Source organism: Montipora capricornis, chromosome 12, assembly GCF_036669925.1.
Source record: "Montipora capricornis isolate CH-2021 chromosome 12, ASM3666992v2, whole genome shotgun sequence".
Classification (NCBI taxonomy): Eukaryota; Metazoa; Cnidaria; class Anthozoa; order Scleractinia; family Acroporidae; genus Montipora; species Montipora capricornis.
In genome coordinates this window covers 27,223,923-27,238,922 of record NC_090894.1, presented here as the reverse complement: position 1 = coordinate 27,238,922, position 15,000 = coordinate 27,223,923, and the positions used below count along the sequence as shown (strand labels likewise).

General features: G+C 41.0%; 1 protein-coding gene and 1 pseudogene across 3 annotated transcripts in view; both read left to right on the top strand.

Annotated features, from left to right (window-relative positions):
• The first annotated feature begins 622 nt into the window (after positions 1–622).
• On the top strand, positions 623–2,709 carry LOC138025566 (uncharacterized; annotated as a pseudogene).
• Positions 2,710–11,549: 8,840 nt separating this feature from the next.
• The window catches only part of LOC138026429 (lysosome membrane protein 2-A-like), a 28,219-nt gene continuing 24,768 nt past the window's right edge, over positions 11,550–15,000 (top strand). Inside the window, exon 1 of one of the 3 annotated variants that reach the window (XM_068873783.1) lies at positions 11,550–11,650. The gene's annotated coding sequence lies outside the window, so the exon portion shown is untranslated. Of the gene's footprint in view, positions 11,651–12,624; positions 12,808–15,000 lie in introns of those variants that run through there. The other 2 variants (XM_068873784.1, XM_068873785.1) reach the window with 2 other exon arrangements.

Below are 15,000 nucleotides of genomic sequence, written 5' to 3'. Positions count from 1 at the left end.
GTGGTGATTTTTTGAACAATAATAATTATTGAACGAAATGATATATGAAATGAATAATATACTAAACTTCGGATATTAAGTCACGTCAAGCTATGATCATCGTAGTTATGGACGCAATCATAGCAACTGCTTAGGGAAGCCTGAAAAATGCAAGTCTTCAACGGGGTATGAACCGTGACCTCGTGATACCGGTGCGAAGGAGGTCTTGAAGTTTGTACTTTGTTTTCGAGTGTGATAAAATAAAATCGTTCCAGTTTGATCGACTTAACTGTGGACTCATTGTTCTGAACCTAATCCTGGAGAACAACTGGTAGCAGAGCGAGGTTTCTAAGTTAATTCGACTTAACTTTAATGGGATTCGTATGTGTTTGTAACCGAACACGAGACGGCTGAACGACTTAAAAAGGACAAAGTGCAGTACAAAAACCGCTTAAACAAGAACCAAAACAAAATAAATGATGACTTTGGAAGGAGGAATGGCTTCCAAAATGCAGTTGATGGAACTTTTGAGTCTTCTTTCTGCGGCTTTTGAAGAATTAGTGCAGTCGAGAGTTTAGAAACACATTATGAGACTGTTGGACACTTATCGAGACTTGCCGCCGTAGCACTCGAACTTGAAAAGATGGAGGAAGATTTCAGCCACATTGAAAGGCTTGTAACAGGATATCTAAACGGCGGTTCCACTCAGGGTGATATCCTAAGCGCTTCCAGGGCAGCACCGAACGGACAATCTACAATCAAAGAGTGATCGGAGCGCCATGAACAAGAAATTATTACGCGAGAACGGGAGTTCACGAAAGTATTACACGAGTTGAGAGGAAACACATGCAGAACGTCAGAGAAAAGTGGAGCGGGGATCATTGCCTAAAGAACAGTAACGAAAAGAACAACCTTAGGGAGGTGAGTCGGCAGTAATTGAGAACATTGTAAACGTTAGAGAGAAAAGCTCAGAGGAACAGACTGAAACGAAATAGTAGTTCAAGAACTCAGTCGACTACGTCACGTCAACTCTCCACTCAATCATCAGTTCCAAACTTGTGTTCATCAACGTCCATTACTTTAAATAGTGCAGCCTCAGTGTATCCCTCGATTAGTTTTGTGCATTCATCACCTTACAAATGCCAACCAGGAAGCAGAGCTTGGTAGTGGGTTCCTCTATATCACTATACAACGCAAGTTGAACAAGAATCCTCTGGCCAAATATAAGCAGTGGGTCTGTGACAACCGTAGAGTTGAGAGTGTAAGGACTTTAAGAGAGTTTATTGACATAGATTCAGAGTTTTTGACCACAGCGTCTGAAACAATAACACGTGTACTCAGTGTGTCCATAAAAGAGAGAGCATCCCTTGCCAAAGAAGTCCCTGACCACAAGAAGAGATATGTGAAGAAATACAAGGCCTGCAAGGAATCTCATGGTTTGTGGGCCTGTGAAAACTTTAAGGAGATGTCAGTAGATGACAGATGGAACATAGCTAAAGAGAATAAACTGTGTTTTAGATTTCTCAGTAATGGACACCGTGGAGAAGCATGCTTCAGAAGCAGGGTCTGCGGATTGATGATGAACATCCAAAGAAAGAGGAGAAAGCATTGGTAGCTAACGAAGCCAATTCATATAATGCATCAACAGCCAATACCATCACTAAGGGGGAGTAAAATGAGAGAACCCACACAGCCAACACGGGAACGGGCCCTGTGCCACCGTAGCAGTTTTCAGCATTGAGAACGGTTCCTGTCTTTGTGATTAATGCTAAACGAAGGCTAAAAGTAAACGCACTCCTCGATGAGGCCAGAAGTAGGACATACTTGAGTAGCGACATTGCGGCAGCACTGGGACTTGAAGGCACCCCACACGAACATACAGTTCATGTACTGAACGACAACCAGGAAAAGTTGGACACATCAGTAGTTGAATTCGCGATCAGCAGTTCTGATGAAAAAGTATCCAAACTAGCTTCTGCTTACACAACTGAAAAGGTCAACGAAGATATGAGAGTTGTGGATCGGAGTAAGCACAAGCACGAGTGGGAGCATCTTAAGAGCATCACGTTTCCGGCAGTAGGACCCAGACCCACTGTAGACTTGCTGATTGGTGTGGATCAGGCTGATTTACTGTACTCATTAGAAGATGTGAATGGAAAGTAAGTAGAGTATTTAGCTTGATTAACTGCGTTGGAGTGGACTTGCATTGTCAACCCAGACGTACCAGCCGGGAGAACTTGGACAACCTTCACGTTCTTTCTGAATGATGCACAAGCCTTAAGTAGTCTTGTTCGCCGCTACTGGGACATAGAGGAACCTAAAGAAACTCTGATTGTCAATCCCTATGAGAAATTTGCAATAGGTACAGTTTCTAAGTCCGTGATATTTGCTGACGGCCACTACTCTATTGGAATGCCTTGGTAATGCGACAATGCCTCGTTACGTGATAACTACAGCATGGCCTTTCCCCCGTCTGCAGAGCACTGTGAAAGACCTAAAGCGGTCCCCAGAGTTTGGTGAAGCCTAAAAAGAAGTGAATAGATCCAATCCTATCAAGACAAAAGACACATCAATAAAGTGCCACCTGAAGAAGTCAAGCCAGATCAAGTCTGGTATTTACCCCACTTCCCAATATTGAGGCCAGACAAAGCAACAACCAAGACCCGTATAGTCTTTGATGCCTCTGCAAAATTTAACGATATGTCCTTAAATGACGTTGTGCTTCAATAACCTAAACTACAGAATGACTTGTTTGAGGTGCTACTCAGATTTCGCCATGATCCTGTAGCCTTAATGTGCTATATCAAAGAGATGTGAAGACAGCAGTAGAATTGTACAAGCAGCTGTCACGGCTGTGAATCTCTGCGGGGATGTACCCTAGAAAGTGGTTGTCAAACGAGCCAGAGCTGTTACAGTTTATTCCATCATCGGAATGTGCTACAGAAGTTGATCTGGACCAGGGTGAACTACCGCCCACCAAAACCCTGGGAGTCCTGTGGTGCCCTATGGATGATGTATGCAAGTTTCAAGTTAATCCATCCCCTGAAAAGCATGGCTATCCAAACGCAGTTTTATAAAGAAGGTTGCAGCCTTGTTTAACCCTTTGGGTTTCCTGTCTCCATATACAGTGCGTGCTAAGGTTCTACTTCAAGAGATGTGGGCAAGCGGTGTGGTTTGGGACGAGCCAGTCAGCGTGGACCTATCACTTAAAGCGTCGAGATGGTTTGAAGAAATCCGTGCCCTAGTAAAAATTCGGATTCCCCGATGCATGAGAACTCCAACTGCAGTAAAGGAAGTGATCTTGCACACCTTTGTTGACTCATTTCAAGAGGCATATGGAGCGGTTTCGTACCTCTGACACCTTTATGAGGATGAAACCATAAGCTGTCGTCTTGGTGTGTTAAGATCACGCGTTGCACCCCTGCAGATCATCATTATACCTCTATTAGAGTTAATAGCTGCCATTTTGGGACTTAAGCTGAGTCAAACCGTTGGCCAAAAGCTTCGCATAAGGAAAGAAAAATGGAGCTTTTGATCTGATTGATTGGCTGTATTGTACTGGATCCGTGGACAGAGCTGGAGGTTTAAGCCATTTGTGGGAAATCGTGTGAGTGAGATTCAAGCCTTGACCGATCCAGAACAGTAGAGATATGTTCCGACAAAACAGAACCCAGCCGACATGCTGACAAGAGGTCGTGGTGTCTCAGTTCTGGGTGTAGAGGGAAGATGGTGGATTGGAGCGTCATTCCTTAAACAAGACCCTTCTGAGTGGCCTCAGACTAGAATGGCCAAGACAGAAGCAAACATTGAAGTCCGAAAATTATGCCAGGAAAAAGAGCAAAGAGTGAAGCAGACATTCGTTGCATCGACCACCATAGACCGGCTAGAGCCTCAGAGATTCTCAAATTGGGTGAAACTGAGAAGAACTGCTGCTTGGGTTAATCGCTTTATTTAGAACTGCTGTCTACCAATTGCCATCCGAAAACAAGACACGCTACAGCCTGATGAAGTCTTTTCTGCAGGGACACAGTTTATCAGGCAAGCTTAGTAAGACGTATTCAGTCAAGAAATCCGAGCAGTGTGTGCTGGAAGAGCACTTCCAAGTGGAAGCAAACTACAGCCACTGAAACCTATTTTAGATGAAGATGGAGTTCTTCGATGCGACGAAAGACTGCGCTATGCAGAGGTCTTGACATGGGAGACACGCTAGCCAGTCATACTTCCACGTACCCATTGGGTTACGAAATTGTTAATCAAGCATGCGCATGAGCAGAATTATCATGGGGGAACAAATCAGGTCTTAGCAGAACTTTCAGCCTTCTACTGGATAACTTCAGCGAGGGAGGCGATTAAAGAATGGGAAAGAGAATGTATCTAGTGTAGGAGAAAGAAAGCTGCCCCCGCCAAGCAGGTTATGGCTCCTTTACCATTACTGAGGACTCAGATGTCGCTACGAGCCTTTAGCCAAGTATCGGTTGATTTTGGTGGCCCTTTCATTACTAAGCAAGGACGAGGAAAGACCCGTCTAAGGAGATATCTCTGCCTATTCACTTGCTTAGCAACCAGAGGAACTTCTGAGCGCAATAATGGGACCAGAAGGTTTAATCAACTCCAGACCATTAACCTAACAGTCTAGCGACCCTACTAATCTGACCCTTCTCACACCGAATCATTTCTTACATGGTCAAATGGGAGGTAGATTTGCACCTGACGATAGTGCTGACACTGGAACGTTCACTCCAAGAAAGAGAAGGCGTCGTGTCCAATAACTCGTCCGTCATTTTTGGCACAGGTGGTTGCTGGAGAGGATTCCGAATCTGAGTCTTAGGAAGAAGTGGCGCAAGAACGAAGTTGACCTGAAGGTCGGAGATATTTTTATCGTCATGTCTACAGACAGTCCAAGAGGAAAGTGAACTCTCGGGACGATTGTTAAAGTGTTTCCTCATGGGAAAATTAGAACCCACAAATGACCAGCTCCCAACGTCATTGACTTCATAGCTCAGTTGGTTAGAGCGTCGTATCGGTATCGCGAGGTCACGGATTCAAATCCCGTTGAAGTCCTGATTTTTCAGGCTTCTCTACGCAATTGCTACGATTGCGTCCATAACTGCGAGGATCATAGCTTTGCTTAAAATAATAATTATTGATAAGATCTTCAGAAAGTACATGATGAAGAACGGTTTAGAATTTAGAACAAAGACAAAATTACAGGGATCTGTATGGAGTCACTGAAGCATGAAAGGGCAATATCACAACCCCAAATTGCAATAACATGCTTATTTTTGGCAAGTGGCCATTCTTCATCATGTACTTTCAGAACATCTCGGTAAATCCCGTAATTTCATAACTATAGTTTTTGTGATGTCAACACTTTACCACTTTATAGCCCTGTTTCATTGTGGTGGACTTAAAGATGGCTCCACTGAAATTATTACTTCTTCTGCACAGTCCACTTTAATTTCTTGATCCGATCGATCATTGTTTCTAGCTTTAATTTTCCAATATGTCGTTGTGAAAACTGTTCCATTACGATTTCGTTCCGTTGTTCTTTTGCTGCAACGGACAAATGTGTTTCACACTGCAACCGAATAAATCCCTAGTGGCATTTCGATGAAAAAAAATGAAACTTGAAAAAAAATTAGCGCGTGACAAAATGATTGAAGGATGCGCAGAACAAATGCACAATAACAATAGGTGGTACGTCCTTAAAACAACGTGAAGTAACTCAACTCATTTAATCAGTACTTCATGTACAAATACACAAAACACGATCTCATGATTGTGTAAATAGCTCACACTGAAGTCCGATTAGATACGTTTCCCAGGAACCCGACAAAGAAGGCTTCCTGACCCGACAGATGAAATGTAAATATTCAGTTAAATCTTACAACAAAATTAAAAACCCAAAGACTGAAGTTTCTTGGCTAAAAAGTACGTTATTTTATTGTGAAAACGGCGAACGATTAACATTCTTTCCCGTGGTTCCTTCAGTTGACACAAGGTGATCACGAGCACCTTTATGTTTGCTTAGCACGTCATCAATTTATTCCCTTTGGAAGAACATCACGATCGTCACCTTGATTCATAGAAGTGAGAGACTGCCGAAATTTTAGTGTTTTTAAGATCGATTGACATTAATCTTTCAATGAAAATTCGATTCCCGGCTTTTACGGTACTTTTTGGTGCAAACATAAAGCCAAAATATTTTTGACCCGGCATTAGATTAAAAGAAGAGTAATTATGAAGCGGAAACAAGATCTTCAGTCCTTCCTTAGAGTGTGCAATAAACGCATACCATGCGCAGGAAAACGTCCGTCGGAGGAATTTGCAGTTAGTTTTTTTGCAGACTATTTAAGAAGAAACGAGTTAGTTTTACTCAAGAACGTGTTTTTTTATCATTAAACTGAATTTATTACCAAAGCTTAAAGAAAAATGAAAGACCTCAAAATGGGACAGGGCATTACAAAATAATTAAACGTCTGAGCCAAAGGTCCTCTGCTGGCACGACGTCTGGGTTACCCCTCAAATGGTCTTCATGACCCTCCACTTGAAAAAAAAAACAAAACAACAACAACAACAACAACAACAACAACAACTGGAACGCTGCAGTACAATACCACCCAACTCAGTGCCTTCTGTTTTTGTGTAATACATACCACAGGCAACCCAGTGTACGCTCCTGGAGCGTCTACTTTCTTTTCTACTTCAGCTTCTCTACAGAATTTTGAACGACTTCAGGAAGGAGTAGAATTGACAGTGTGGGTTCAAGGTCCTGCGGGACATGAGTCTCTGAGCTGGTGTTGCATCTACCCCTTTTGACGGTGTGTTTCTGTAATTTAACAGGGCTAACTGAGGGTCTTTACCGTCGCGGGCGGTGTTCTTGAACAACTGTTTCACAACCTTGACTAAGGATTTCACTTTTCCATTAGTTTTAGCCGAAGTAACATGGTTTAACTCCAGATGACTTAAATCTCGTGAAATTCTTGATTGATGAATTGAGGACCATTATATGAAACAACCGTGTCTGGAACATTTTGTCTGCTGAAATGTTCTTTCCGTACTTAAATGATTCGTGCTGTGGTGTCCTCAAGCTCACTCACTTCAACAAAATCCGAGTTGTAATCGACGACTGTGTGATGATAATCCTTTCTATCTACAGTGAACCCTGAATTCGGTGGCTACTCTGGTCTTGGCTCTGCGATCCTAGCATTAATTGCATCGGCTAACGAGAATTCCTGGTATGAACCTCGACACCAATGTCGCACTTTTCGACTGGTTGGCCATTTTGAAGTAACGCTGCTCCTAATCCATACTCACTCGCATAGCATTGGACCGTTATTTCCTTGTGCAGGTCATAATATTCGTGCACGTACAGGATGCTGGACTACTAGCTCTCGCTTTTCCTGGAAGGCTGACTCATGCTGCTTGGACCAAACAAACTTTGCTTCTGTACATGTCTTGGTCATTTATCTCAATGGCTAAGCAACTTCAGATAATCTTGGTGGAAACTTCGATAAATAATTTCTTTGATGTCTGCTTCGGCATCTCCTGAACGGCTTTTACCTTGTCGCGATCAGGCTTTAACCCATCCTAGATCCTTGGTGATCAAGTGTCCCCATAAACCTGACTTGCGACTTTCTGAGATTCATTTTGCTTCTGTTTACTTGCTTCTGTGGACATTGACCTTACCTGCCTGCGCGCTTGCTCTAGGAGCCAAGATTCGCATCATGATTTTTGTTTGCTTGAATATCATTCTCTCCATATCCTATCACTAGTGTGCAATCTCTAACGACTGCAACCCGGGCAAACTTGGGTACATGCAGTGACCAAACGAAGTCCAAAAGGTCGTTTTAAGACTGCCTTCGTCTTATTCAGCTTGTTAAAATCCATCTTTGGTATCTACAGTACTAAAAACTTTGGCCTTACCAAGTTTAGGCAGAAGATCCTTTAGAGTGGGCATTTTTTAATGATCCGTTGAGCGGATAACTGCCTTGTTAAGAAATTTAGGATCAAGAAAGATATTGTGACCTTGTCAGGGGCTGTTACCACTACCACGCTGCTTATTCATTCGTTTGGTTCCAGGACTTTCTCCACTTCCTTTTCTCTCTCGGTCATCAAGCTTGGCCTTAACTTTGTCTCTCAGGGCAACCGGTACTGGACATTAGATATGTCAGTGTAATGGCTTGACTCTAGGATCAGTGATAATGGGTGTATTCCCAAGATGGCCTAGACCTTCAAGGACATCTTTTGTATAGTGTGACAGAATATACTGCTTGGTCAGGTTACCGCTCTGTAGGACATGAATGGACTCTACAGGAGCTAGCTCTAATTTGAGAAGTCCTAACTGCTCAAAAGCTCTTTACCACTTGAAAACTGAGTCCGTGAAGCTTGCCACTTCCATCAACTGTGAGAGTGGTCTCGCCAACATGCTGCATTAAGGTGCCATCAAACAACTTTAACTGGACATTAGACTTGTTCGGGGGTTGATTCCCATCCTGTAACAAGTTTCTAAAATCTCTGAAGCTAATCCCACTGCAGGTAGTACCTGTGTCTAATTGACATGTGAGCTGCTCTGTGTACTTTCCTTTTACTACGAATGAAACACTGAAAAGCAACTGTTTGCCACACCCTTTGACTGTAGTGATCTCTTCTATTCTTCAGAATCATACTCTACTGACCGCAAAACCTACATTTCCAATTTCTAGCCGGAGGATTTGGTGATGTCTTCTGATTTTGAGGTTTACTTGGTTTCTTGCTAGATTTTGGTTTTGGTTTCACATTCACCAAGTGCAGCATTTCACTGTTAAACTTTCTCAGAAGGCTGTAACGGCTTCAGCTGTTTGTTAGTTATCTCACTTGATTTTCACAAATCAAAAGCTTTATCTAGAAGCTAGCAATTTTTTTTCTCAGCAATCTAGCTTTTGTGCCTTTATCTTGAATTCCCATGACTAGTCCGTACGGATAATTTCTTCAGTCAATGTTCCAAATGCATATGCACATGACGACGCAAGCTTTCTCAGTCTATTGATCATTACATAGCTGTCAACTGTTTCTCCAGGCGTTTGAAAACAAGAATTAAACACGTACCTCTCACAAACCACGTTCCTCTTAGGAATGAAATAACTTCTCTAGCGATTGCAATGCTGAATCAATCGTAACGTCTTCGCTGCCAAAATTCAGTAAATATAGATTGAGCGTGGGGAGTCAAAGTGCTTGATTCTTAGCATTTACGGCAGTTGCTACTTGGTAATCTTTCCACTGTTGCTTAAAAAACTCCCATGTTGCTTGTGATATCACCTCGACAAACCAAAGCAGCTGGTACGGGAAAATTCGAAGGAAAACTGTAAATTTGAGTCGGTGGAGGAGTGGTGTCGGACGTGGTCGCTGATTTAAATCTCTTGTTACGGTTTGGTCTGTTTAACAAGTATTTCTGGGTTCGCTTCGTTTCAATAACTGCTGCGACTGAAAATCAAACTACTAAGTGAAGAATTTTCAGCCCAGTCTGCTCATTTCACGGTTGGAAACCTCACTAAAAAGACCCCATGTTTCGGGTCTCAACATAACACAACCGCTCGTGCCAATTTATTTTTAGGGTACTTCGCCCTCATTGTACCAAGCGAGAGAGATGGAATAATCGTACCAGACTTACGAATAGTGCAAGGTGATATTTTGAGGTGACGTTTTCGTCAACCTTGCCGTCATAGAACCTTAATAGGAAGCTTAAGCAACGGCAACGAAGACGGCAACCAGAACGTCGCAAATTTGCATATTTGGTGGGCAAAAACAAATAGCTTTGCACGCCTTGCACTTGCGCTCTTCTCTTTTGTCCTTTTCTTTGCCGTCGTCAGCAAAACAGCAACGTGAAATAACCAAATTTGAGGTATTATGAGCCGTTCCGACCAGTGTCATTTTTGAGGAACTACCACACCCTAGTCATATTAAAAAGGTTGAAGTAGTTACGAAGTGATTACAACAACGTGAATTTATATTTTGAGATGAGGTTTTCGTTGCCGTCGCCTTCGTCGTTGCTTAATGACTTTTTGAAAGTTGGTTTACTAGTTCATAGCTGTTACGTAATGATCGTGTTTTGTGAATTTGTACATGAAGTACTGACTTTAATTCTCTTCAATTCAAAGGGAGTTGAGTTGCTCCGCGTTTCGGCTGGTTTTTTTGTACAAGTCACAGGTCATTGTCTTACCAAAACAGAAAGTATCCTAAACATCAATAAAAGCTAACCTTAAGCCCAAAAACGTTTGTTTAGTCCTAATTAGGCCTAAGATAAGCCTTACGCATGTTAAGGATACTTTCTGTGATAGTAAAACAGTGTCCTGTGACCCGTGACCTGTGACCTGTGACCTGTAAAAAATATCAGCCGTTCACGTTTCAGAGGAAAAGAAAAAAAATAGAGAATGAAAGGCTCGCATTTGTTTTCTCATGTTGTCGTCAAAGCCTCCAGTTAATACGACAACGTTGTCAGTACGCAGAGAACGGCAAAAATATGTGTTAGAATGCGTGCTGCGCGTGCGAGCATGATTCTTTTTCCTCTTTAACCGATGCAATTATTATTTTGGGGCGTTGTCGTAATCTTAGGCGCCGTCGTTTCTTTAACTCCCTATTGGTGCATAGAGGAGTCGAGTGTTTCCTCGCCTTGAACTGACCAAAGTCGTCCACATTACATTACAAGGGGCTGAATCTTCTTCTCTCAGAAAAGGGCATTTTAGCCCTTTGGACTTGCAAATGATTCGAACCTTATGCAATTTTGTCCTGAGTTGTGTTAATAGATTCCATAAGAACTTTACTCGAATTATAATCTTCAAAAGCTCTCGTTTTCTTGCAATTGCTTCAGCAAAGTAGATTGTATTGCCGGGTTGCTTGGCGACGGGGGAAAAAGGCAACTGAAAAATCTGAGTCCTGGTACACTATAGACAGGATTTCGAACCGACGACCGATATGACCTGTCGCATGCCCTAGCCATTGAGCTACTAGAACTCACTGGAGAGCTATGTCGCTTATCTAGCTAGAACCTGAATGAACAATGTGTCCAGCTGGACAGGCTGCGGGCTCTATAAAGTCGTCCTAGTCGCAAGTTGCTAACAACTAGGTTCCCATTCTTCCTACTGGCTCCTTACACCTTAAATACATCAGGTTTTTTTCAAAAACTCACTATTAATTCATGACCCTAACGTTAACAGCCTATTAGCATAAATACACAGGTGATTATACAAAATCGCGCGCTCTCATTGGCTCGCTATCTCGGATTATCAGCCGATGATCACCTCGACGGACAAAATGGCTGCCAGTAGTCGTTTTGCCACTGTAAGTGAAGATGATTTCGCGTTGAAATGTTTTTTTTTTTTCCCTCTTTGTTGAAATAATCACCTGTGTTTTTATACTAAAACAATTATTCGCCTCAGGCTCAGTGATTATCGGTGAATTTTCACCTCACTTCGCCTTCGGTGAATAATTGTTAATTAAAACGTCGATAAAACGTCACTTGGTCACCTGCATAAGCTAAAATATTCCTCATTGGAATTCTTGTATAAAGAATACTGAGTAATGAGGGCTGGTATTTCTTGTATGCTAATATCTTCCCATCGCATTTAAAACTTTGTTGGGACTCACGAGGGACACGCTTTTTGTGGCAATGCTTTTAGGCCCTGTTTACAAGCAGGTAAACACTGATAAAACACTGCGGCTCGTTTTGTCACACAAGATTGCGTTTTCTTGCTTTCAAGCTCATATTTTTTCTAGTTGCGATCCTTCCTAATAACTTTTGTGTCATGCAAGATATATTTTGATCAATTTTTACCTATGGGTAGCTAGGACGGTTATTGGAAAACTTAAAATTTGCAATTTTTATTTCTGAGCCGTTGTTTCGTTGTTTTTAAAATTTAAATGCAAAAATCCCGTTTGTAATCATCACATATTGAAAAAAAAAAAGGCAAAGCAGATCATCTTATCAGCAAACGTTCCGTTATAAGCTGCAGGACAGATATAACATGGTCACACGTTAAATGAGAGGGTTAGTCAGTTTCAAAATTCCAAGGTCACTTTTTGCTCAGAAACTATTCAAGGTTTGATTATATGATAGGTATACAGTCCGAAAAAATTATACTGGATTTGAAGCAAGGGATATATTTTCATGCCATCTTATTTTTATTTACTTAGCTTTGAAGTACAGGCTGGGGCTTATGTTTGCAGATACAAGTGTGCTCTATAATCTGAGAAATGAGCGAGCTACTTAATTAATGATTCCAAATAACACGACTGGGAACTTTGGGTGGCCTACAAAATTGATGACTTGAAACTGCATAGTTCATAAGCTTACGTTAACGCTGCAAAAGATTTCGTGCCTTTATAACCATTCCTAATACGTATTAATTACAGTGATACCCCGAAAAGAATTGTTTAAGAAGGGCGGAAGTCGACGAAGGTCGTTTCTTGTCGAAGAAAGAATCATACCTTGCCTTAATTAAAAGTTTGCTCTCATTTCGAATTTCAGTAGACTACACAGGAAGCATTGCTAACTTAATCGTAAGTTACCCGTCGTTTGATTCAGGCACAAGAAATTATCTATTGCTTATTCAATAATTCACGTTAGTTTCTTTCAATTAAGCTGTCAAAAGCGCAGGTGATCAAATAAAAGATGATGCGCCATTAGCTTATATCAGGCATGCGGTGAACTCGAAGTTAACAGTATATCGTTTATCTTCGCATCAAAAATTGCCTGAAGTCAAGTTGATGGGCGAGGAGTTGCTTGTATGTGGTAGAAGTTCGCAGAAGCTGGTATTGTGTGCCCTTTTTTCCGTTCCTTGGGGTGATAGTGAGGTAGGCTTCCCGTTTAGTGCGATCTCACATTGCAGTTCCGTTTACTGCTTGCTTGATTTTCTATAGAAAAATGTGCTTACAGCTTTTTCTACTTTAAACAAAATGAATCTTTCGGTTTGGCATAAGCTCACAGGCCTAAAGGAGCGTTTGTAGTATGATATGTCAGCCAGGACAAACCGACCCAGCATTCATTTAACATGGGGGAAAAGTTCAAAACGGAGAGACAAAAACAACTTAACTCGGTGGGGAGCCATTAAGCTGAAAGGTTTGAGAAAACATGGCAGAAAAAGAAGATTATATGAAAGCAAAATGAGCGAAATTAAAGAAGCGAGCATTTATCCCAATCGAAATCGCTACTGTTTCTCACTGATTTCTTCTCTGAACTAGCAAGGCTTTCTTTTCCATAAAGGCTTTCTCTACCATTTTTTTCAGATATTTGTCGCTTTAGTTCTTTAAGCATCTCCAACTAAATGCTTGCAGCTTAAAATTGTTGACAGTTTCTATAGCTAAGTGTCAGCCATTTAGACACCGTGAAAAAAAAGAATTTAGGCTATGTTTAAATAATTTATATATGAAATTTTGCGTAATTCTATCCTCGTACTCTTTTGAACATTTAGGAACAACAACTATTATCGCAAAATTCAAATACTGCACGGCGCAATATTTTGACTTGTAATTGGGGCCGATTTTGAGGTTTAAGATATGTTCAGTTACGGTGGGCGAGGAAATTTGCCTGTCATCAGAGATTTTCACACTTTTTGCTCAATCATCGTTTCATCAGTGCTTTCGAAGCGTGGCCCATATTTACTCATATTTGGCCCAAATATGAGTAGTAACTTTGACAACAGTCTCTTGTTTTGGTCAAGAGTCACCAAGGCTACGAGATTAAAACCATATTGCCAACCTGCAGGTGTATTTCATTCACAGAATATATTGATGGTCATATGAAAAGACAGTACTATGCCTTACACAGCAGTCTGTGGAGCTTTTAACGTTTTGAACGAACTAAAGAGACTGAGTTGCGAACATCATTTAGTGTTAGTAACGGAAGCATTGGCTTCCGTCAGGGACACCCAAGGAGCAAATATCTGTTCGGAAGAAAGATGGGCTAGAATGTTCGAATATTTGAACACAGACTTTCGAGGCGCCCTAAGATTTTAGACATTTTTCCGAACAGATTTCCTAGATATTTCTGAAAAGTAGTCGAGTCTGAAAAAATGCGTAGAAAATTCGAAACCAAATTGAAGAAGTATTTTACCGGGCTGAGTAATAGTCAACTGTGATGTTGGATGCAAAATTTGCAGATTTATATCTTATATCAATCGTGTTCTTGTTGAGAACGTCCTTTAAAATTTTCTGGGGAAAAAAGGGCGACTTCATAATGTAAAGGTTTTTTTCAGACCCGTCACGACCTAGAATTCAAATTTCTACAGACCTGAACTAAGTTGTCCTAGAACATCATATCAGCTAAATATTTTGTATGGAAGTTACAAAATCACTAAACGATCTTTCAAAGCGTTGTGGAAACCACTTTAAGTAATTCTGATAAATTCTCATACATCCGGTCGTTTGGTGTCCTGTTCCGTTAGCATGAACACATTTTTGACAGAAAATGACTAATAGTGGTGAGAAGTGGGCAAGTTAGTTAGGGAAAAACATTTTTACCAGAGCAGAACAAAACAATTGTTATGCAATAAAGAATTTACGAAGACACTTTTTAAATGCATCTTTTACATCAGGCAAATAGGAAAGGAAATAACCTCATATTTATTTTTACGTTCAAACTGAATGATCCAACTAAATGAATCAGCATCAACAAGTTTTGTAAAACAGTTATTGAAGTAGATTTTCTGAGAAATACCCATGACAAATAAAGTGCCTATATCATAAACATTTTTTGAGAATTCAACAAAAATTACCCAACATGTCTTACAGTTTGCACCAATAATAGGGGAGATATCGTTGACGTCACTTATTGTCATTAATGTGCCAACCTGACTCCCATTGGCTGTCGAAACAAAGGGTCTTTTGTTCCTGTGGTTGGCACATTTAAATAACAAAAGCAATGTTTTTAAACAGATATCTTCCCTAAAGGGAATTTAAGACGCCAACAGCAAGAATATTACTGGTTAAAAAGGAAAAATAATCGTCTTGCATTCCCTTTTAATCCAATCTTGAAGCGGAGACGACATC